Raw genomic sequence first — 23,865 nt, 5'->3', positions numbered from 1 at the left:
CTCAATGGAAACAGGAACCCCAAGTTACTCCAGTTATGAATACCTCCTGAAAAGAGAGATGCATTACGATATGTATCTCAGATACCTCCCAATCTTTAGGAAATCAATATTTTCTTTGGCTGAAATGAATTAGCCATTCCTGAGGATACACACACAGACACCACTGGGATCAAATTCTATCACTCATCACGGAGCAAGGGAAAGAAGATGAGACAATATTGGGGAAAATATGTAGAAAACTTCCTTACACTGAGTCAGATCCTTTGTCCATCTAGGTCAGTACTGTCTACACTGATAGGCCATGGCTCTTCAGGGCTTCATATAGCGGTCTCTCCCTTCCCTACCTGGAAATTCCAGGGATTGAACCTGGGACCTTTTGCATGCAAAGCAAGCACTCTGCCATGGAGCCATGAACCTTTCCCCCAAACAAGATGAGTTGTTTCCACATTCTTTTCAGGCTTCTTGCTCTTTAAGACTGATGTCCTAGTTGACTGGAGGGTTGAAGATGCCCTCTCTCTGCACTGGGCATGCTTAGAACAGGACCAAACAAGGGAGAGATTGCTGGGGAGTTCCGAACCTGGCAACTGTGGGTAGGCAGACTTCAGGCTGGCTTTCTTTGAAGCTCTGTCTCTTCGTCTTTGCTTTCACTTAGGAACATAGGAAGCTGCCTCATACCAAGTCAGTCCATTGGTCCATCATGTGCATATCATCTAGAATGGGTCTCCAGGGTTTCAGGCAGGAGTCCTACCTGGAGATGCCAGGGATTGAACCTAGGACCTTCTGCACGCATAGCAGATGCTCTGCCACTGAACTATGGCTCTTCCCTTGCTGGAACATCTTCCTCTCTTCTCTATCCGGCCTCACACTGCAGGCAACGAATGCTTTATATAAGATGGCTGCCACAGATTGCTGTGCATGCGTTTGATGTTGCACAGCCAGAGTTTGCTCTTGGATGGTAATCCAGGGAAACAATCCTACCCTCTGGCTTGTCTTGGATTCTTCCAGTATTCTTCACAAGTATGGGCCACGAGGCAGAGCTAGTCTGGCTACAGGGGTGGTCTATTTTTCCAGCACAAATGTGCCTTAAAGATCCTTATTATATGCAAGAGGCAGCAGTGGCATTCCTGTCCTGACTCCCACCAACTCATTTAGCCTCGGGGCTCTTGGCTCAGTTGTTGTCAGTGGCTTAATCACAGTTTAGCACTGGAATACAGATCAGATTACAGTTCACACCGGTTTAGGATCGCTGCACGGCACTACTAGGCATGGCTCCACAGATGAAGACATGGCCATCGCACTTGACACACACCCCTGATTATTAAGAACAGGATGGGTGTGACTGCTTGCATGGTATTGGTCTCCCAGCTCAGGAATGGGCAAGCAGACAGGAACTCCTAACAGGCTCGCTCTCTGTGCACCTGGGCAGCCCCTGGTGTGTCCGTGGCTATAGAAGCAGAGACGACTCAGCCAGATCATCTGATGGCTCCACCTCTGGCTCCCTTTCCTGCACTGGAAGCAGGTGAGCAACAAGAGGCTGGCCAGGAGGTGGAACAAGATGGAGAAAGGGGATGGCTTCACAACTCAACCCCTTCATCCACATTGGCTGACACCTTGGGGAATGTGGCTATCGACAGGCAGATCGCTTCCCCTCCCTGCATCCTCACTCATCATTCCCTGACCACTGGGCCCCTCCCCTGGATTCCAACCCTCTCCCTCAGACCAGTCCTGCCAAGAGTTCTCCAAGGGTCTCATGGCAATTCATGCCATGCAGCAAGGTGGTTTGCTGCAGGAAACACCAGGGGTGGGCAGCAGGCAGATAAAGGCAGGAAGTGGGTCCTGAGCAGTGCAAGCAGATTTTCTTTAAGTGTTGATCCTAGCCGGTGGGGGGATGGGGGGGCTTCAAGTGGGGCCAGGGCTCCATTAGGTCTCTGCCTCAGGTAGCAAGGTGTCCTGCATCAGTGCTGTGTTGAGAAGCACAAATCAGACATCCGTGGGATGGTTTTGACTTTTCTGTAGACTTGAGATTCCACCCAGATGCCTGTTATGAATAGAAATTACTTTGAGGCAGGGGAGGAATGCATCTTTACCCCATATATTATAAGCAATAAAGCTGAATTATTTCCTAATGGAAAAGAAAATCACATTATTCATCCAAATCTGTACTTACTACAGGAGCTGGCTTTAAAAATACAGGAGGTAAGGGCAAAAAAGGGTGGGGAGACTTGATCTGACAATATTTACAGTGTCTTTTTCAAAATCTTTTTGCACATCCTACTGATCTAAGGGGACACACACACCAAAAACATTCTCTCCTAATGATTTTCCAGCTAGAATTTCTCTCCTCAAGCTTAATGGGTTGGCAGGGCCAAGACTTTGGAAGTACCCTAGCATTAATCAACAAAGGAGAGACTTTCCTTCTGCTTTTAAAAGCCCAGGCTGGAGCTGGCTGTCTATCCCATTATAAATTTTGAGCAAAATTGTTTAGTTTCTTTTTGGAAAGTTGGACTGTGAATTCCCTTCAGGGGAAAAGGTGACTCGCAAGTAGTGGTGGGATTTGATTCAGTTAGCATGAGACAGTGAAAGAAACCAAAAACTGACGATTGCTTATCCCTGCTTGCAAGTAGACTACTTAGTGAAATAGAGGTTTTTCTCTCTCAGATTTCACTACTGCCAGGTATATTGTTGGAACTGATTCACAGACAGCATTCATCACATTTACATTTGTAAATGTTTCTGTTTCACGTGCAGTTCTTTTTACAGAATTAGAAGAGACCTTGAAAATAATTTAGACCAACTCCCTGATCAATGCAATATCTTCAGTACAGGATACAACTCTGACAGATGGCAATTCAGGCTCTAGTTAAACATCTCCAGTTAAGGAGAGACCATCATTTCCTGAGACTGTCTATTCCATGTTGAACTGCTTGTATTAGAGATGTACTACAGATTTGATGAACCCCAACCCAAAGCAGCATGCATCATTCAACTTTTGGAACTGTCAGAGGCAAAGAAGGATCTTTAAAGTCAGCACAACTGGAGGCCCTTGAAGCACTTCAGGGTGCCTTAGTGATCCGGGCATTAAACAAAATGCTGCAGACAAGCATTTCTTCTATAAGTGAAAATAATGACTAGGCTTTCCATATAAGAAATAATGCCAGGGTAGGTTGAAGAAGGAAGGAAGAACAAATACTAGAGTGGGGAGGAGGTGGAGGGAGAGCTCTGTGACGGGTCAACCTTGTAATGTGAGAAAATTATTCTACCCAGAATGCAAATCACTTTTTAATCTCCCCCCAATCAAATTCAAAGGTGCCTAGAACAAAATAACCTGAACCTATTCATCTGCAATTTGGCAGGTTTCTTGCCCAGGGGCTCATCTCTCATGTCTGCAATTTTCAGAACAATTGTTTACAAAACACTAGGGGAGATTATTTTTTAAAAAGTGATTCTTTTTTTGAACCCACCCTTAAACTATAATGGATGTTCTTGAGGGAAAACCACTGCAGCTATCCTTCTGAAGCTTAACAGGATTCAAATTTCCTTGCCTTCAAATTTCATCCACTTTTGCCCCAAAGTTTTAAAAACATAGATTTTTTTTAAAAAAAACCTAAAAGCAAATATATTTGTATGTAATTTGGCAAGGTAGTTCCTTCCAATACTTAGAATAGAAAGGGAAAGAAAAATACTCCAGGTGAATGACTAGCTACAAAAATGGTGCTAACATGAAATTCTGGGACCACAGAAGATGGACTTCTGGCAAGTGATGGGTTGCACCTTACAAGGACTGGGAAGAATGTATTTGATCACAGCATGGAGAACTTCATCGGGAGAGCTTTAAACTGAATCCTAAGGGGGAAGGGAGACATAAACTTGGTGGTAACGACTGATGAAGCTTATGCTCTGTAATAGGAACTGAGAGAACGGCTTTGATGGAGCCCAATAATAGCCTTCATAACCATGTAGGAAGGAAGCCAGACCATAAATCACATGGTCTTCAATGTCTGTGTACTAATGCCCAGAGTATGGAAAACAAACAGGACAAACCTGAACTCTTAAAACAGGAGGGTAAATACAATGTGATAGGTATAACTGAAACTTGGTAGGATGACTCCCATGACTGGAATGCAGCAACTGAAGGATATAACTTGTTCAAAAAAAACAGAAGGAACAGAAAGACAGATGGAGTCGTGCTATTTGTTAAAAATATATATCCCTGCCCAGAAATACAGAAGGATGAGCTTGGTAGCTCCACCAAGAGTATCTGGATCGTGGTGGTTGGGGTCTCCTACTGACCACCCATTCAAGGAGAAGACGAGGATGAAATTTTTGCAAAGCAAATTGCCAATTTTCTGAGTAGTATTTTCTGGCATGAGTAGTAGTGATGGGGGACTTCAATTACCCCAATATCTGTTGGGAGACAAATTGTGCCAAACACGGTCCCTCCAAGAAATTCCTGACTTGCGTTGGAGATAATTTTCTCCTACAGAAAGTGGAGGAAAGAACTAGAGGATCAGTTATCCTTGACTTGACTCAAACCAATAGAGATGACAGTGGATGAAGTGGCAGTTATGGGAACTCTAGGGGGAAATGACCATGTTATACATGAGTTCTTGATTTTAAAGGAAGCAAGTTCTACGTGAGTTCTTGATTTTAAAGGAAGTTAAGAGTAGTCATATATGTACCCTGAACTTGGAAAACTGGTTTTAATAAACTCAGAACAATGATAAGTAAGGTTCCATGGCAAGTGACCCTGATGAGAAAAAGAGTCCAAGATGGGTGGGAGTTTCTAAAAAATGAAATTCTAAAGGCACAATGGCAAACAATTCCATCAAGAAAAAAAGGAGGAAGGCAGCAGAAGAAGCCAAAGACTTCACAGAAATCTTAGAGATGACCTGAAAACAAAAAAGGACGTATACAGAAAGTGGAAGGAAGGACAGGCCACAAAGTACAGACAGGTAGCACAGAATTGCAGGGATGACGTCAGGAAGGGTAAAACTAAGAATGAATTGAGGCTAGTGAGAGATGCTAAAAGCAACAAAAAAGCTTTCTTCAGGTACATCCATAGTAAAAGACAGAGAAAAGAGAGCTGGTGGTTCAGCTAAATGAGGATAGCAAAATGATAACGGATGACAAAGAAAAGGCAGAAGTGCTCGATTCCTATTTTGGTTCAGTCTTCTCCCAAATAGGGTGAATGACCCTCCTGGCAAATGTGACGCTGAAGGGGCAGGATTGCAACTTAAAATTGATAAATAAATGGTCAGGAATACCTAATCACTTTGAATGAATTCAGATCTGTAGGGCCCGATGAACTGCATCCTAGAGTACTGAAGAAAGTTGCTGAAGAACTCTCGGAACCACTCTCTATTACCTTTGCAAAATTGTGGAGAATCGGTGAAGTGCCAGATGACTGGAGGAGGGCTAATGTTGGAGGAGGGCTAATGATGACTGGAGGAGGGCTAATCTTCAGAAAGGGCAAAAAGGAGAAACCTGGGAACTGCAAACCAGTCAGCCTGACACTGATCTCTGAGAAAATTCTGGAGTAGATTATAAAGTGGTCAATCAGTAAGTACCTTGAAAACAATGCCATGATTACTACAAGTCAACATGGATTTATCAAAAACAAATCCTGCCACACAGAATAATGGGCTCAAGTTACAGGAAGCCAGATTTTGACTGAACATCAGGAAAAACCTTCTGATAGAGCAGTATGATAATGGAACCAATTACCTAGGGAGGTGGTGGGCTCTGCAACACTGGAGGCATTCAAGAGGCAGCTAGACAGCCACCTTTCGGGTATGCTTTAATTTGAATTCCTGCATTGAGCAGGGTGTTGTTCAATGGTCTTGCAGGCCCCTTCCAACTCTATTATTCCATGATTCCATTATTCTATAATGTATATCCATTCTGGAGGGGGTTTTATGCCTGCAAATTTTATCTACTTCTACTAAAAGGGAAAACTAAATTATATGTCTGGCTTTATTTTGGCTGACCAAAAAAAAGAACAAGTTTTCAGTTGGAGTCTAAAATCATATAGTGAGGGTGCCTGCCTAATATCACGAGGAAGGGAATTCCAAAGCATAGGTGCTGCCAAATTAAAAGATCAGCTTCTCACAATGTAAACATTATGTTGCACTTGTAAAAGTGCAAGTTCCACAGCCTGATATGGTTGAATATACAGTATGAGGCAAGGTGATCCTTGATGTAGACAAGGTCATTGCAGCCCTTTGCTTGAACACATGCCCATGCAAAAAGTCCTAGGTTCTATCTCTGGGCTCCCCAGTTGAAAGGGCCTAGTCGCTGCCTGAGACGCTGGAGGGACATTGCCAATCAGAGTAGACAAAGCTAGGCTAAATGGACAAATAGGTTTGATATAAGGCTACTTTCTGTGGTCCAACTACCAGCATTTTAAGGAGACACTTCCCAAAAGCAAAAATAAGGTAAATGAGACTCCATTTGCACTATGCATTTACAGCACTATTGTACCACTTTAAACCATCATGGCTTCCCCCAAAGAATCCTGGGAACTGTGGTTTGTTAAGGGTGCTGAGAGTTGTTAGGAGACCCCAATCCTCTCCCAGAGCTACAATTCTCAGAGTAGTTTAACCAGGGAGAGTTACTAGAAAATATGGGCTGTCCCTGGGGACAGTCAGAGTGTATGGAATCTTCTTGGATGTGAGCATTTAAAGATGAACAGAGCATTTTAACACTGCAACAAGATATAGCCAGGAATGTTGAGATTGATAGTTTCTTTAAAAATTAAAAGTATTTTAAGAGCTATTTGGTTAACAAAATAGATCATGTTACCCACCCAGCCTCAAGGACTTGGCTTCTTCTCCCTAACCACTGCTGTTAAATTATATGTTGTACACGGCACTTAAGATGGACATGGCTAAGCTATAGTAGCCAATCCGTTATAGTGGACAAAAACAGATCTCTGAAAACCAAGCTTGTTAAATTCAAGACATTCCTATAAGAGACAGAAAGTTTGACCACATAAGAACATGGCTTGGTTTTTTTTACTGTGGAGCACTAGCAGCCTTTTAGAGGGAAAAGATGGTCAGGAAACTTACAGAAATATAATTTTTAAAAAATATGCTCTTCATCACAGCCAAGCCTGAACTGAGCTGAAATAGGTGGTTAAACCATTAGTTAGTCTGCCCAACACACACTGCATACCAGATTTAATTGGAATGTCTTGCAAATTTCGGTGACTGCTTTTGCAGGAGAAAAAGAAAACAGCAACCAAGACTTGGAGAAGCGCTTAAAGGAGACATGCAAGGGTGAGAGCATAGAAACAGAGGAACCTGCCTTATACTAAGTCAGATCACTGGTCCACTTAGCTCAGTATTCTTGACACTGACTTTCCAGGATTTCAGGCAGGGTTCTCTGGAGATGCACAACCTGCATGCAAATAATGTACTCCACAACTGAGTAATGGCACCTTTCCAAACCACTTGAAATCAATCCTAGGAGTCCTGGTTTCCATGTATATGCAACGAAATACTTACCCCTTTGCCCTTATTCCCATCAAGAGCAGTAATTGGTATTTCCTATCAAAAATGTTTTTCTGCTTGGTGAGGGTAGTACAGCAGTGGAATGCCAGTGTCGTCATATCCTAGATCATCCGAGCAACAAGATCCACCATCATGAGTATTTTTTATTGGTTCCTGTAAGGCTGGGCTGGATCCAGAACTCCCATACCACTCCCACCCCACCCCATCCACTTTGACAGTGGGCAGGGCCGCCTACTTCACAATCACCTGGCGTCACCATGATGCCAGGTGAGTCAACATTAAAGGAAATAACGGGGAGCCTGTTCTGAGATGGGCAACAAACTGAGCATCCATCCTTGATCCTAACAAAGCTGAAATGGTGGTAGAACTTCTATTTGCCTCTTTACCCTTTGGATCTAGTTTAACAGGATAAGGGAACTTGACCCCATGCAGTCAAAATTAGACTGCAAGCCTTTTTTTAAAAACCTCCCAGGTAGCCCCTATAATCAATACATGCTTGGGTCCAAATACCTCTTATCATTGGTGAAGGATTCATAACTCTAGCCTTTTTCTTTTCTTTTCTTTAACAAGAGGGTGCTGATCATTTATAAATATATGACCTGGGAGAGTTTTGCCAAGATTCCTGTGGGAACTAGGAACACTGGAAATAACATTGAACAATATTTCTTGCACTATTTTCAGCTTGCGTTTCAAACCTGTAGTCAAACCGCATACTTTTGTTCCATAATTTATGGAGTTCAGAATTCATGGATAACATGTAATGCCTATTTTTTTTAAAAAAAAGAAGGGGAAAAGCAGTATGGGAAGAACTGGCAAGGAGTAAAGACGAGTGAATTCCAGGCATTGTCTGACAGTCTGCATTATTCAGTTATGAAACAAACAGCTGAAGAAATAATGAGCATTATTGATATCTCATCTGGCCTTAGTATTGGTGAGATGTTCTTTAATAAGCATGTATTGAAGATCAGCAGATACAATTAAAGACTGCAGTCCTATGTATGCTTATCTGGAAGTAAGTCTCATTGAATTCATCAATGAGACTTAATTCTGAGTAGGAGATGTCGAAGACTGCACTGTAAATGCCAGGAAAGAATAAACTGAAGGGGGTTCCTCTGCCTTATCCAAGGCCTTCCCAATCTCTCACATGGATCTGGAGGGCAGAGGAGTGCTATTGACAGACAGTGACTGATCCAGGGTCACCCAGTGAGCTTCAAGGTTGAGTGAGGATTTGAACTCAGGTCTTCAAGGTCCAAGTCCAAAACTCCAAGTCCAAGGTCCAAGTCCAAAAAAGAGCACTGGCTCTTGGACTTCTCTTCCCTTTTTCCCATTTTTAAAGAACTATTTCAGGAAGGATATTAATGGGGCTGACTTACACCAGCTTCTAGACTGGTATAAATTTCTCCTAGGTTTGGGGTTATCTTGGGGGTCTGGGAAGGCATAGGATCCTTTGTCTCCTCCAAATCTTCCCATGGTCCTCCCTCCAACACACTCCCATTTTTGCCCTGTGATATCAGAGCTCTAGCGAACTTCCCAGGAGGATCCCTCCACCTGTGCAGCTCTGAGACGGGCTCCCGTCTTGGATGAAACTTTTTCAGCCTTAAATCCAGTCAGAAGGGGTTTTTTTGACTGGGGATAATTTCTTCAGGATAAGGAAGAAACGTGAGATTTCCCACACAGCTTTGTTGTGGTTGTGGGAGACTGGAATTCGTCAGAATCGTCTGTGAAAGAAGGTCTTCCAGCAGCTCGGACAGAGCGAGGTTTTATAGCCAGCTCAGCTGAATAAGTGACCCGTTTTTTTTTCCTTTTTTAAAAAAACGGACTAACAGGCAAGCATCCTGTCTATGCTTATCACTTTCTTATCTATACAGCTAAAGAGATTTGTCAAAGGATCGGCAATTAAGAAAACTTGGGTGAGCCAAAACTTTCCTTCTTTTTTACTCACAGAACTAAGGGGGAGGAAAATAAAAATAGCCTATCTTTTTCCTATTGCAAAAAGCTGACATGGAAAATGGCATTGTAAAGATTACAACGGATGAGGGGTTTCTGATTGGAAGAGAAAAGAAAAATCTTTTTGATTTATAAGACTTTTGTGTAATATATGTCTGGAACTATTTTTTCTGATCTACTTTTTCTTTTCTTTTTTTTGACGAATCTGCTCATTCTCGTTGCTACTAGTCATTAGGACGCTGTGAACTAAAGCTGTTTTTGCACCTCTGGGCATATAAGAGATAAGCGCTGTCTAGAGTGTGACGCCAGTTGGTTTGAAAGATTAACTCCTTTATAACTGGATAAAGAAATAAACTGCTCTTTGCTTGGGACATTGAAAATTGAAGGAGTTTAGTTCCTTTGGCTTTAAGAATGACAATTAAGAAGATCATGGATGTACAAGAAGGGACTTTATCTTTAGACATGTTTCAGAAAATAATGAATGGGATTAAGTCAATAAAACAAGAATTGAGAAATAATAGACAAGCGTGGAGAATTGAATTTGATGAAATGAGACAGGAGCTGAAAGAAATTCAGGATTCTATGAGAAAGGAGAATAAAGATAGATCTGGAAAACAAAAAAAGGATGAAAGAGAAATTAAAGGCAAGGTTCAAATTATGGAGATTGGATTAAATATGGACATGGAAAAAGATTTGGATTTCCTGGTTGTGACGGATCCTGGAGACAAATATTATGGTTTGGAAATCAGCACTGTCCCTGAAGGAATTGAAGAGATTGGAGATAAAGATATTATCAGTTCAAAAAAATTCCTGGACTGGAAGGATTTGATAGAACTTGAAATGGAGAAAGTTAACAGAATTAATCCCTGTTTTGTGTTAATGGAAAAATCTTCAAGAGATGTGCTAGTGTATCATGTAAAAAAGAGGAACAGAGATGCGGCTTTGCAACAATACTTCAGTGATACGTTCGGAATTGATGGCAAGAAAATATCTGTGATAAAGGAAATTCCTATCAGACTTTTATTATATGACTATGACAGCAAGATTATTGGGTGCATAAAGATGGAAGATGGAAGATGGAACCAATATGGATAATGGAAGAAGAGCGATTTGAAATTACTGGACTTAGTAGACTTTATGAGTTGGATTAATTGACATGTTTATTTAGAAAAAAAATTGATGGACATATATCTCAAAGATTGGAAACTTCTCTTTGACTTTTTGTGGAAGAATGAAATGATATGATGTTAATGAAATTTGAAACCAATTAAGATAACCGCTGGAGGAAGGTGATTTTATAATCTATTAAGAGACAGGCTTGTTATATATTATAGATTTATAGCTGAACTACGACAAATCGGAAGTCATTTTTTTTTATTTTTTTTTATTGTATTAGTTATTGATTTGTGTTTTTTTTCTTTTTGTATTGTTTTGGTTTTGAAAATCTGAATAAAAATTAATTGGAAAAAAAAGATATCAGAGCTCTAGCATCGGTGGGGTCAGGACCCTGGAAGCTGCCACATTGTTGGGGAGGAATAATCTGACATCAGACCTCTGATGTCTGACCTTAGAGAAGGAGATCTGATGTATCCTATCATTTATTATTACGTTTATATCCCATTTTGTCTCCAACAAGCTCAAAGGGGCATACATGGGTCTCCCCACCGCACTCCCATTTTATCCTCACAACAACCCCATGAAGAAGGTTAAGCGGTGAGGTTAGATTAGGATTGTGACTGGCCCAAGATCACCCAGTGAGTTTCATGGCTGAGCAGAGGCTTGAACGCCAGTCTCCCAGGTCTAAGACTCTAACTCACACTGGCCCTGGGGACCATAGAACAGCAGCCTAAGCATAATAAATGTCACTGGAAGGAAATCACTCTATGGGTAGAGACACAGTTACTGTTGTGCCGGGTCCAGTCTCTCTTTTCTGAAAATGGGGGTGCACAATACCAGTCAAACTCCACCCCTTTCTACTCCAAAACCTTGGTCAGATCAGCTCAAGTGCATTGTTTTTTAATTTAGGCTACTAGCATGCTAGACGCCTACAGCAAAGCATTTCCATTGGCCACACCTGGAGGGCAAAGGGGTTGATCTATTGATCAGTTGTGAAATCTCTTTAAAGTAATTTTTTTGAAAAATTCACTCCAGCTAATCCCACCAGGTTTTACAGTAAAAAGGAGCGAGGTTAGACTAGTGTTGTGCCAGTTTTCAGAAAACAGAGGGAGAGACACATGGGAATGGGCAGAACAGTGAGTTTGTCTCTACCGTCAGCTTCACACAGATGTTGCAACTGATTGGCAGATCAACCCATTTGTCTGCCAGGTGTGGCCAATGGAAACTCTTTGCTGCAGGCTCAGGCAGCGACAGTGATTGGCCCAACACTTTGCTATAGGCAGCCTGAAAGGTCTGGAGTCAGCAGTGGGGCAGGGAGGTGTGGCCAGGAGAGGGCAGAGTTACTCCAAAATGCAGCCAGAAAAACCTTTGTCTCTGCTTTTGAAGTGACTCGAGTGCTCAGCACAGCAGAGTGCTCTCTCTCTTGCTCTTGCTCTGTCATTAACAGAGCTTCCTTTGAGCCAGGATACCCTGGGGTTCAGCCCCAGAACCAGTGCGTAGGGTTACCAAGATTATTATTTTTATTTTTATTTTAAGATCTTTCTCAGAGGATCCAGAGGATGGGACCAGTGATAGAATTTGGCAGGTCAGATTATTCTAGGTCTGGGCAGACCAAAGAGGAATTTCATAGGGTGTGGGTGCAGATGCTACTTTAGGGAAGGGCAGTGGCAGGAAAAGAACAAATCATTATTGGGCCAGCTCTGAAGCTTATTAGCTTTTCAATCACAGCTTCTGATTACCTTCTCCCAGAACACAATTTTACAGGCATGAACCTCGGTGACCTCAGTTAAACCCTACACATAAGCAAAACCCATCGGTGCCCAGAATAAATTTTATTGGGTCACAACTACATTCCAGGTGGAGACAGCTATGTTGGGGAGAAAGCATAGTTCCTGGTTTAATGGGCCATAACCACCTCATCAAAATAGTAGTCAGAAGATATTCTTCAAGATGCTCCCGTCTCTATCTAGAGCAGTGATTTTTTTTCTCAGTCTCACACAAAGATCCCATCCACAACATACATTTAAAGCACATTTATACCACAGTTGTGGCTTCTCCCAGAGAATCCTGGAGGTGTAGTCAGCTGAGTTCTACTCAGAACAGACCTGAACAGGGTACCATCTTGTCCCTGATTCTGTTTACCATCTATATGAAGCCCTCGGGAACAGTCATCAGATTTGAGGTGAGGTGTTAGCAGCATGCTGATTATACCCAGCTTTATTTCTCTGTAACATCTGAATCGGGAGAGGTTGTGCAAGACCTTGACCACTGCCTTCACTCGGTGGTGGGCAGGATGAGAGCCAATAAACTGTGTCTGAATCCTAGCAAGATGGAGGCGCTGTGGGTTGGTGGTTCCTGAGTTTGGATTATTGGTCAGTTGCCTGTTTTGGATGGGGTTGTGCTCCCTCTGAAAGAGCAGGTTTGTAGTCTGGGGGATGCTCCTGGATCCATCTTTGTTGCTAGAGGCCCAGCTGACCTCAGTGGCTAGGAGTGCCTTTTACCAGCTTCAGCTAGTAAGACAGCTGTGGCTGTTTCTGGACCAGTATAGCCTGACCACTGTTGTCCATGCAGAGCTTGGAAAAGTTACTTTTTTGAACTACAACTCCCATCAGCCCCAGCCAGCCTGGCCACTGGATTGGGTTGTAGTTCAAAAAAGTAACTTTTCCAAGCTCTGTGTCCATGTACTGGTAACCTCCAGGTTGGATTACTGTAATGTGCTCTATGTGGAGCTGCCCTTGAGGTTGGTCCGGAAGCTGCAGCAACTGCTCACTAGGGCAGGGTATCACCAACTTGTCACCCCACTGCTGAAACAATTGCACTGGCTGCGCATTAGCTACTGGTCTATGTTCAGGGTTCTGGTTTTGCTGTCCAAAGCCCTATACAGCTTGGGACCAGGATATCTAAAAGATCATCTTACCCCTTATATACCCAGCTGATCACTATGCTCTGCAGGTGAGGGCCTCCTTCAGATACCATCTTAAAGGAGGTCCGTTCCGCACAACATAGGACGTGGACCTTTAGTGTAGTGGCATCTACCTTTGGAATTGCTGATGTTGTTGTTATCTGCCTTCAAGTCAATTACGACTTATGGCAACCCTATGAATCAGTGACCTCCAATAGCATCTGTTGTGAACCACCCTGTTCAGGTCTTGTAAGTTCAGGTCTGTGGCTTCCTTTATGGAATCAATCCATCTCGTTTGGTCTTCCTCGTTTTTTTACTCCCTTCTATTTTTCCCAGCATTATTGTATTTTCTGACGAATCATGTCTTCTCATGAAATGTCCAAAGTATGATAACCTCAGTTTCATCATTTTAGCGTCTAGTGATAGTCCTTTGTCTAATTGTTTAATTTGTTCTAACACCCAATTATTTGTCTTTTTCGCAGTCCATGGTATGTGCAAAGCTCTCCTCCAACACCACATTTCAAATGAGTTGATTTTTCTCTTATCCACTGTTTTCACTGTCCAACTTTCACATCCATACATAGAGATCAGGAATACCATGGTCTGAATGATCCTGACTTTAGTGTTCAGTGATACATCTTTGCATTTGAGGACCTTTTCTAGTTCCCTCATAGCTGCCCTCCCCAGTCTTAGCCGTCTTCTGATTTCTTGACTATTGTCTCCATTTTGGTTAATGACTGTGCTGAGGTATTGGAATTCCCTCCCCTTAAATATTAGACTGGCACCATCTCTGTTACCTTTTCAGCACCTACTGAAGACCTTCCTCTTTCAACAGCCTTTTAAGTAGAGACTTTATTTCAGTGAGCGTCTGTTTTGGAATTGCTTTTTACGATATTTTTAATGTTTTTTCTAAAATATGTTTTTAAAGATGTTTTGTTTTAATATGTTGTTAAAGATGTTTTGTTTTAACATATTTTAATGTCTGTTTCTATGATGTTTTCTGGTGTTTTTAGTGTTTTCGTTTGGCACCCTGGGCTCCTACTGGGAGGAAGGGCAGGATATAAATTTAATAAATGAATAAATTAGTCAAGTTGGTTTAAGAAAGCCCCGGATCACTGCGGGTTGGGTCAGGTGACCCAGAGTGATCCAGGGGGGTCATCAGGGGGTAGGACATCACGCAGGAAGAAGGGAAGGCATCGGGCAGGAAAATCCATAACAAGGCTGATCATTATCCGACCACCGGCTGTGTCTTTCTGAGAGAAGCTAGGACGGGGGGTGGCTGCCTTTTGATGCAGGATGTGGAGTGCTCCTTTCCAGCCAAACCTCCTTTCCAGCCCAACACTGCCTGACTCTCCTTTGACACACCCCACTCCTGGGGCACCACCCTGCAGGACTGATGCCTCTGCTCGACAGCTGTTGAGCGGAGTCATTGATCCTGCCGGGTGCAGGGTGCTCCTTCACAAATGTGCCTTCCCCATGGGGAAGCCTCTTGTGAAGGAGCACCCGGCAGAACTGAACCCCCTTGCTCTTGCTTGGGGGGAGAGGAGATGCAACATCTCCTTTCCCTGGCCCCCTCCCAGCTGTATGTTTAATTAGAATTTATAAAAAAGTAATTAAATGTCAGCCCTGCCCCTCCCAAAAAAACTAATTCAGGAGCAGGGGCTGATGGGAGTTGTAGTGCACATCATCTGGAGGGCACCAGGTTGGAAAAGGCTGGTCTATTACACATTGTTGACTGTGTGAATTTGCTTCTAAATATTTGTATTCCATCTTCCACAGAATACATTTTCTTGTTAAAGCTGCAAGGCCTCAGTGATAGAAGAGACCAATATGGATTTACTCTCCAAACTAAAAACAATAATCCACCAGCTGTGTGTCCTGAAATCTCAAAAACTGGCATTCAGCTTTTCAGCAGGAGCTCAACAACATCCACAGCCATCAATAACAATAAATTAGGGTTTTTTAAAAAAAAAAACGTGTAGGGTTGTGAGCTGGAGCCTGGGCTTCCCGGAGTGGAGCAGCCTACAGTTTCCACTCAGATGTCTATGGCAAAGAGGATTGATGCATGCGTCTCACTCGTGTAATCACTCTGTGTGAGGTCTGGAAAGCTGAGAGGAGAGGGGGAAAGATCCTTTGAGCATTGCCCAATGCAAAGAGCATCGGCTGAAATCCAGAGCAGGCTGTTGAAAAACTGTGTTGCTGTAAACACTCTTGGAGTAGTCCATTAAGATACCATGTGACTGTGTTTCTTTGTTGCTGCAAGTCAAGTTGTCACCTGGCTGCTGTTTGACTGGCCTGGCCAGGGTGTTTGTTTGCTTGCTTGCTTCCTCATTTGTTTAAAAAAAGAAAAATTCCAAAGCTGATGTTTTTAATGGCATATTCCCAAGAGCTGTTTTTTTTAAGGAAAATCAAGCAGTAACTCTCTATATAAATATAAGAATATTCTATGTTTTTAAATTATTATTATTATTATTATTATTAACAAGGGTGCCGCAGGGTACCATCTTGTCCCCTATGCTGTTTAACATCTATATGAAGCCCTTGGGAGCAGTCATCAGGAGATTTGGGGGAAGGTGTCAGCAGTATGCTGATGATACCCAGCTCTATTTCTCTGTAACATCTGAATCGAGAGAGGCCGTGCAAGCCCTGGACCACTGCCTGGACTCGGTGGTGGGCTGGATGAGAGCCAATAAACTGAATCTGAATCCTAGCAAGATGGAGGCACTGTGGGTTTGTGGTTCCCGACTTTGGATAATTGGTCAGTTGCCTGCTTTGGATGGGGTCCTACTCCCTCTGAAAGAGCAGGTCCATAGCCTAGGGGTGCTCCTGGATCCATCTTTGTTGCTAGAGGCCCAGGTGACCACCATGGCTAGGAGTGCCTTTTACCAGCTTTGGCTGGTGAGACAGCTGCGGCCGTTTCTGGACCAGGATAGCCTGACCACTGTTGTCCATGCACTGGTAACCTCCAGGCTGGATTACTGTAATACACTCTATGTGGAGCTGCCCTTGAGGTTGGTCCAGAAGCTGCAGTTGGTGCAAAATGCAGCAGTGAGATTGCTTACTGGGGCAGGGTATTGCCAACATGTCACCCCGCCGCTGAAAGAATTGCACTGGCTGTGCATTTGCTACCAGGCCAAGTTCAAGTTTCTAGTTTTGGTGTACAAAGCCCTATACAGCTCGGGACCAGGGTACCTGAAAGACCGTCTTACCCCTTATATACCCAGTCGATCACTGCACTCTGCAGGTGAGGGCCTCCTGCAGATACCATCTTATCAGGAAGTCCGTTCTGCACAACATAGGAAATGGACCTTTAGTGTGGCAGCACCTCCCCTGTGGAATTCCCTCCCCTTAAATATTAGGCAGGCGCCATCTCTGTTATCTTTTCGGCACCTATTGAAGACTTTCCTCTTTCAACAAGCCTTTTAGGTTGAGACCTATCCCAGTCTGCGTCTGTGTTAGAGTTGCTTAATATGTTTTTTATAATGTTTTAACCCTTTTTTAAAGTTGTTTTTTAAAATGTTTTTAACGCTGTTTCGTTTTAATGTATTTTAAGATCTGTTTTTATGATGTTTTAAAGTGTTTTTAGCGCTTTGTTTGCCGCCCTGGGCTCCTGCTGGTAGAAAGGGTGGGATACAAATTAAATAATAAACAAATAAACAAATAAATAAATAAATAAAAGAGTCGAGCCTCATGAGGCACTATATTTCTGCAGCATGATTTTATGAACCCTAATGCATAAGTGGTTTTATACATTTATATGCATTGCAGTATATATCTGTTTATGTGCTGGTTACCCACATATAATATGTGTATAATATTATACATATAATAATGTGTGTTATAATACTGTTTATATTTTTAGTGGAACCAGTAAACAAAAAACTTGCTTCTCATTGAAATAAAAGAGCGAGCAAAATTAGAAAAAAAATCTTTGCATATAAATCAAGATTTTCAGAAAATTCCATACCATCTTATGCCCTGCCTTATTCACCTTACTTCTAAATAGCTCCAAAAGTTGTAAGCTTTCCACATAGGTGGGATCCTCCAGCGCTTTGATCATTTTAGTTGCAATTTTATACACCTTTTCCAAGTCTGCACATTTTATATGAATTGGCCAAAATCACATAATCTCCCACACAAAACTCAAGAATTACTCTGTCCCAGTAATCAAACACCTGCTTTGCATGCTGCCAGTCAGTGCAGACAATACTGAACTAGAGAAGGACTAATGCTCTTACCTGGCATAAGGCAGTTCCCTGAGCTTCAGTGAAAGAGAGTTTTGTCCTCCTCTCATCATGGCCGTTACCTTTATTATCTCTGTGCTTGGTCCCGTGTTAGAGACCACGTTCTCCAATACAAACCTGTCTTCTTGTTAAGATCTTCAGCAGAAGCTTTACTGTGTCCTTCCACCATCAGAAGGATGTTGCACTCGGGACCTGCCTGCTGGCTTCTCTTAGGCATCTGGCTGGCCACTACAAGAAAGGATATTGGACTAGATGGGCCATTAGTCTGATCCATCAGGACTCTTCTTAGGTTCTTAAGTGTGGCTGGTGGTGTCACAGGACAGCGCTTCCTTGGCAGTGCTGCCTAGGCTGTGGTATGCTCTCCTACTTGGAGGCTCAAGTGATGCTCTCTACAGGCCTCTACTGGCTCCCCTTCCCAATCAGGCATTAGAGGAGTTCAGCAGCATCTGGATCCACATCTAGTGGATCTATTTAGTTGGATACCACCCCACATTGTATGAGGAGTGGTTGAGAGACCTGACAGCGGTCTTCCAATATCTGAAGGGGTGTCACACAAAACATGGAGCAGGCTCAGTCTCTGTTGCTCCAAAGGGCAGGACTAGAACCAACTGTGGGAAATTGCAGGGAAGCAGATATGCAGATTTTGGCTAAACACTGGGGGGGAGGACTTCCTAATGATATGATGACACTGGGAAAGACTACCTCAAAAGGTGGTGGGATCTCCTTCACTGGAGGCGTTTAAGTGGAGGATGAAGGACAATCTCTCAGGGGTGCTGTAGTTATATCCTGCGTTGTAAATCCTGCATTGAGCAAGAGCCAGGTGACGTCCAAGGTCAATTCCAATCCAACTCTGTAATTCTCTGATACTTTTATTTTAGGTTCAGGAGAGACAAAATGGTAGCTCTTTCCCCTGTGCCTAATCAACACAATGGAATTCACTGTCACGAGATGTGCTGATGACCAATAGGCTGGGAGGACTGAAACGAAGGATTATTAGTACAGATTAGTACAGAGATGTGTTTGTTTTCCAAGCATGGACTGAGGGGTTTCTTTGAGCATAGTGAAATCATTTAAATATGCATTTCTCTACTTTTAAGCTGAGGTGCTACAGCCGCAGCATGTTCATTCGGAACATGCTGATCCGTTCTTATTGCAGGCCATGTATGAAGTACAATGTGTGCTGGAAGGCTCTTCTGCATGTCTGACCTCACACAGAGGTCTGGAATGTGGTCAGTGAGTGAAACGGGGGGGGCTATGGAACTTTTCCTTATATTAAGGTAAATATCAAACTCGCCACTTACATTAAAGCAAAGGCTTTTTAAAGAAGAAGGAAGCCAGTCACTTGCCCCATGTCTGCATTTACATCTGCATGTACATTTCAGTGCTGTAAATTTGGGATTGGAGAGTCTTAATTTAAAATCTCCTAGGTAATTCAGTCACATCTGGGCCCCAGTTCGGATGAAGCCTTTGTCCTGTAGTTTATATAGCATCATATTTAATCTAGTACTGGCTGCTTTAATTGTTATTCTCCCTATTCGCTGTTTAGAATTTCTTTAGATGGTCGAATATGCATGCAGTACCATTAGCTCACCGGCTCTTTTCCTTCAGCAATTTGTCCCATGGACTCTGAGTCATTTTTCCCAAACTGATGTGATTCCCTGTCACTGAGATGAGGAATTTGGCAGGGTGAGAACTGGAAGCCTCTGTTTGCTCTTGAACAACTCGTTTTTCTTTGAGTGAGAAAAAAATTCAGCTGCAAAGCTTGTGACACCAGAATGACAATCTGTAATAAGGTCATCCAGGTCCCAGTAGACGTAGCTTTAAAAGATGCAATTGCAATCTACAAACTAGTAAAGATGACGTATTGGCTCTTAAAACCAAATGCACCCCCTTCAATTCGGCCCCATTTTGACCTAACCAGTATAAATATGTTTTTAGAATGTAGACAACAGCCTCCTCCACTAACAGGGAAGCATGAAAATAGAAATTTAAAGTGGTAGCAGCAGATACTTCTGGCCGTGCATCCAACATTACAGAGGACATTCCTCTATTTCAGGAGTGGGGGGAACTTTGGGCCCCCAGGTGTTACTGAACTACAACCGTCCTCTTCCTTGGCCATTGGCCATGCTTGCTGGGGCTGATGCAAGTTGTAGTTCAGCAACATCTGGAAGGCCAAAGGTTCCCCACTCCTGCTGTGTCTGTCTGGTCCAAGTTAGGAACAATTGAATTAAAAATTGTACATATTAGGAGAAATTCACACCAAAAAGCTGATGAAATTTCATGAGGACTTTAAAATCAAAAACAGATATGGAAATACAGATAATGGAGTTTAAAACTAGAAAAACGAGAAACTGAAATCAACAGAAATGGACAGATTTGCCCATCCCTGTGCTATGGTGAGATTATTTATTTCTTTTGCATTTGATACCAGCTTTAGTGTTCCAAGAGGCTCTCTAAGCAAGTTTCAAAATATGCTCATCATTTTTAAAAATTGCATTAATATTTGGTATGTATGAGGTTAGGGTTTCCATGTCTCCAGTTTTTGCCTGGAGACTACAATTATTTGGGGTCCTCTCTGGGTGAATCACCTTAATCTCTGGACTCATAGCTTTCATTTTTAAAAAAAGTTTCTAGGTGGTCTGGTTCAAAAGATACAAACCAAAATGTCAGTTGCCGCCCCACCCACAACTTCTGTTAGTACCAGCTGTTCTAATCCCTTCCCTTTCAGGTTTTTAGCCAATAAGTGAGGTCAGGATTGCGATTGACAAGATTTGTTGACCTCCAGGCAATACATTAGCCCCATTTCAAGTTTTGAGAACAGTTTCCTTTTCCTGCTTGTCTCACATCAGAAATTCAGTAAATATATAGATTTCAGCAGCATAAAGAGTACCTTCTCTGTACAGGATTGGGACTTGCTTCTGAATAAACATGCATAGGATTGCACTACAACAGAAGATCACAGCAGAATCTTGGTGGGCATACACAGTAAACAATTTTAGTTATAATTATAATAAAAATGCACATGATAATAATAATAATAATAAACTTTATTTCTACCCCGCCCTTTTTCCAATAGGACTCAGAGCGGCTTACAACTAAAAACAACACCATTAAAACATACAGAGTATATTATTAAAAAAGAATAAAACTATGAGAAAAATTAAAACCATAAAATATAGGTTAAAAACAGCGGACAATTTAAAATAATAAAATCATATAATGTAATCACCAAACCTATGACACTTAATCCTGGTCGTTCTCTATCCCAAATGCCCGTTGAAATAAAACAGTCTTTACTTGTCGCTGGAAAGACATGAGAAAACATGATTCACTAGAAAAGACAATAATGCTGGGAAAAACAGAAGGGAGTAGAAAAAGAGGAAGACCAAACAAGAGATGGGTTGATTCCATAAAGGAAGCCACAGACCTGAACGTACAAGATATGAACAGGGTGGTTCATGACTTGCTCTTGGAGGTTACTGATTTATAGGGTCATCATAAGTCGTAATTGACTTGAAGGCACATAACAACAGGTTTTTTAATTACAATACTTGCAAAAATAGCATATTATACATTTTATCTTTCAAATAATGTTTGAGCAGAAGTTTTAAAAAATGTACATACTGCAGTGTTATACTTTTCTGATTAAGGAGTCAACCAAGCTGTTGATGAGGGCAGTTTATTTGTCTTATTCATAATCTCTTTTGAAAACCTTCCTAATATGAAGCTTTTCTGGGAGTAAAGCTGTAGCGCTAATTCCACAAATCTGGAATTAACCCCTTTGAATTCAGTAGGACTTGCTTTTGAGTAAACATGGTTAGGATTGTGCTGAAAATCAATGGGACTTTTGAGTGAACATAGAAAAGGATTGCGTTGTAAATCTTTTTTCCCCCTCCAATCCTTAAAAAAAAAAAAGCAGTTAGGCAGGGCTTACTTAAGTGTCACTGCTTTTATTTGGCAGGAAACTAATACTTTTTTTAAAAAAAGTGTTCTACAATGGCCAACTGGTTTTGACAATAAACTATTATATGGGATGGATGTATTTTTACATCTCCATTGTGTGTGTACATGGAATATTTCAACAACACTGTGAGGTAGGGTTGGAAACCAAGGCAGCTCACAACAAGAAATAAAGCCATTTAAATCCAGTAACCATAAAACAAGTATAAAAATCTTAAAGTGGCATGATTCTGAATTTTAGATTGGGTGAGTGAAGTTTCTTATCACTGAATTGCAGTCCCATGCATGCTTTCCTGTGTGAGTAAGCCCCATTGAATACATTGGGCCTTCCAAGTAAACATGCAGAGGATTGCACTATAAATATTTTTACACATTGTGTAAATAATAAACAACTTTGACATTCATGCTTATATAAATATTTCTTCATACTATGTTTTGATATGTATTTGATTTCACACTATGGTTGTACATTATTATTTACAAATTATTATTTCCTCTACATTTTAACTGTGCCCATCTTCCTTGGGGTGGTCATGGCCCCCTTCTGTTGTTTTCACCCCGAGGCGCAGATTAGGCTGAGAGATGGTGTGTAGCCCATGGTCACCCAGTAAACTTTTTAGCTTATTTCAATTTTAAAATTTTATTAAAATGATTTATATGCAGGCAAAGTGTATGAAGTAATGTAGATCTACACAATACATTTAAAGCACATCCAACTCACATTTAAAGCACATGACTTCCCCCAAAGAATGCTAGGAAGTGTAGTTTCCCCCTCACAGTTATAATTCCCACCACCCTTAACAAATTACAATTCCCAGGATTCTGTAGTGCGATTCATGTGCTTCAACTGTATGTTGAATGTGCTTTAAATGCATGGTGTGGATCTGCCCCAGCATGCTCTGTATTCATTGGTGAACTGATAATAACAATTTAAAAAGATACTGTTTTTACAAGGCTGTAGCTTAGTGGTAGGGTACATGTTTTGCATGCAAAGGTCCAAAATTCAATCTCTAGAAGAGACTATTGCCTGGAATCCTGGAGAGCCAATGCTAGTGCATGTCATCAGTACTGAGCTAGAAGTTATCAAATGGCCTGACTCGGTATAAAAGAGGAAAGAGACCCAAAGGCCACAGTGACACTGAAATTTGTTTATGTATTTTATTTACAACATTTATATACCACTTTATTATAAAAAAGCAACCTCAAAGCAGTTTATAGAAGGAATTAAAACAATAATATTATTGGCAAAAACAGTGAAAGACAGGTATTTAAAAACATTCAACATAATAAAACTAACAATGAGTTAAAAACAGATAAAAAACATAATAGCTTCTACACGTCTGGGTAGGCTTGCCTAAACAAAAATGTTTTTAACAAGTACCAAAATGAGTATAATGAAGCAAGGATAGGTGCTGCCACACTAAAGGACTCATTTCTTAACCTGTAACATGGACAGGACACATTGCACTTGGCCTGGTAGCAAATCAGCAACCAGTGCCAATGTCAGAGCAGAGTTATTATGTGCTGATATGGTCTCACTTGAGAGCCAGCATGGTATAGTGGTTAGGATGTTAGACTATGACCCGGGAGACTAGGGTTCGAATCCCCACACAGCCATGAAACTCACTGGGTGACCTTGGGCCAGTCACTATCTCTCAGCCTCAGAGGAAGGCAATGGTAAACCCCTCTGAATACCGCTTACCATGAAAACCCTATTCATGGGGTTGCCATAAGTCATGAAGGCAGTCCATTTCATTTTCATGGTCTCACTCATGTCAGAAATTGTGCCACAGCATTCTGTACTAACTGCAGCCCCCGGGTCAGATTGTACTGCATGGGGATTTCTGTGACCTTGGCTGACTGGCTGCCAGGATTTTTTTAGTTTTGGTTAGGAACACTGACTGGTTGTGGGATGCTGAGTTTTCTGTCTTACGCATAGACAGGTATGGTACTGTATTTAGGAAATCATCACTGTCTTTTTTTTCTTTTTCTGTTTGCATTTCATTTACCTCTCACCTTACTCCCTTACTTCCATAGAAGCAACAACAGTGCTTCCATGTGCTCAGCTCAACCCCTTAAACCCACTGATGATGCACCTTGTTAGTTGCAGAGCTTGGAAAAGTAACTTTTTTGAACTACAACTCCCACCAACCCACACCAGTGACCATGCTGGCTGGGGCTGATG

The sequence above is a fragment of the Rhineura floridana genome, chromosome 10 (assembly GCF_030035675.1).
Source record: "Rhineura floridana isolate rRhiFlo1 chromosome 10, rRhiFlo1.hap2, whole genome shotgun sequence".
Lineage (NCBI taxonomy): Eukaryota > Metazoa > Chordata > Lepidosauria > Squamata > Rhineuridae > Rhineura > Rhineura floridana.
Note: the sequence above shows the minus strand (reverse complement) of the source record.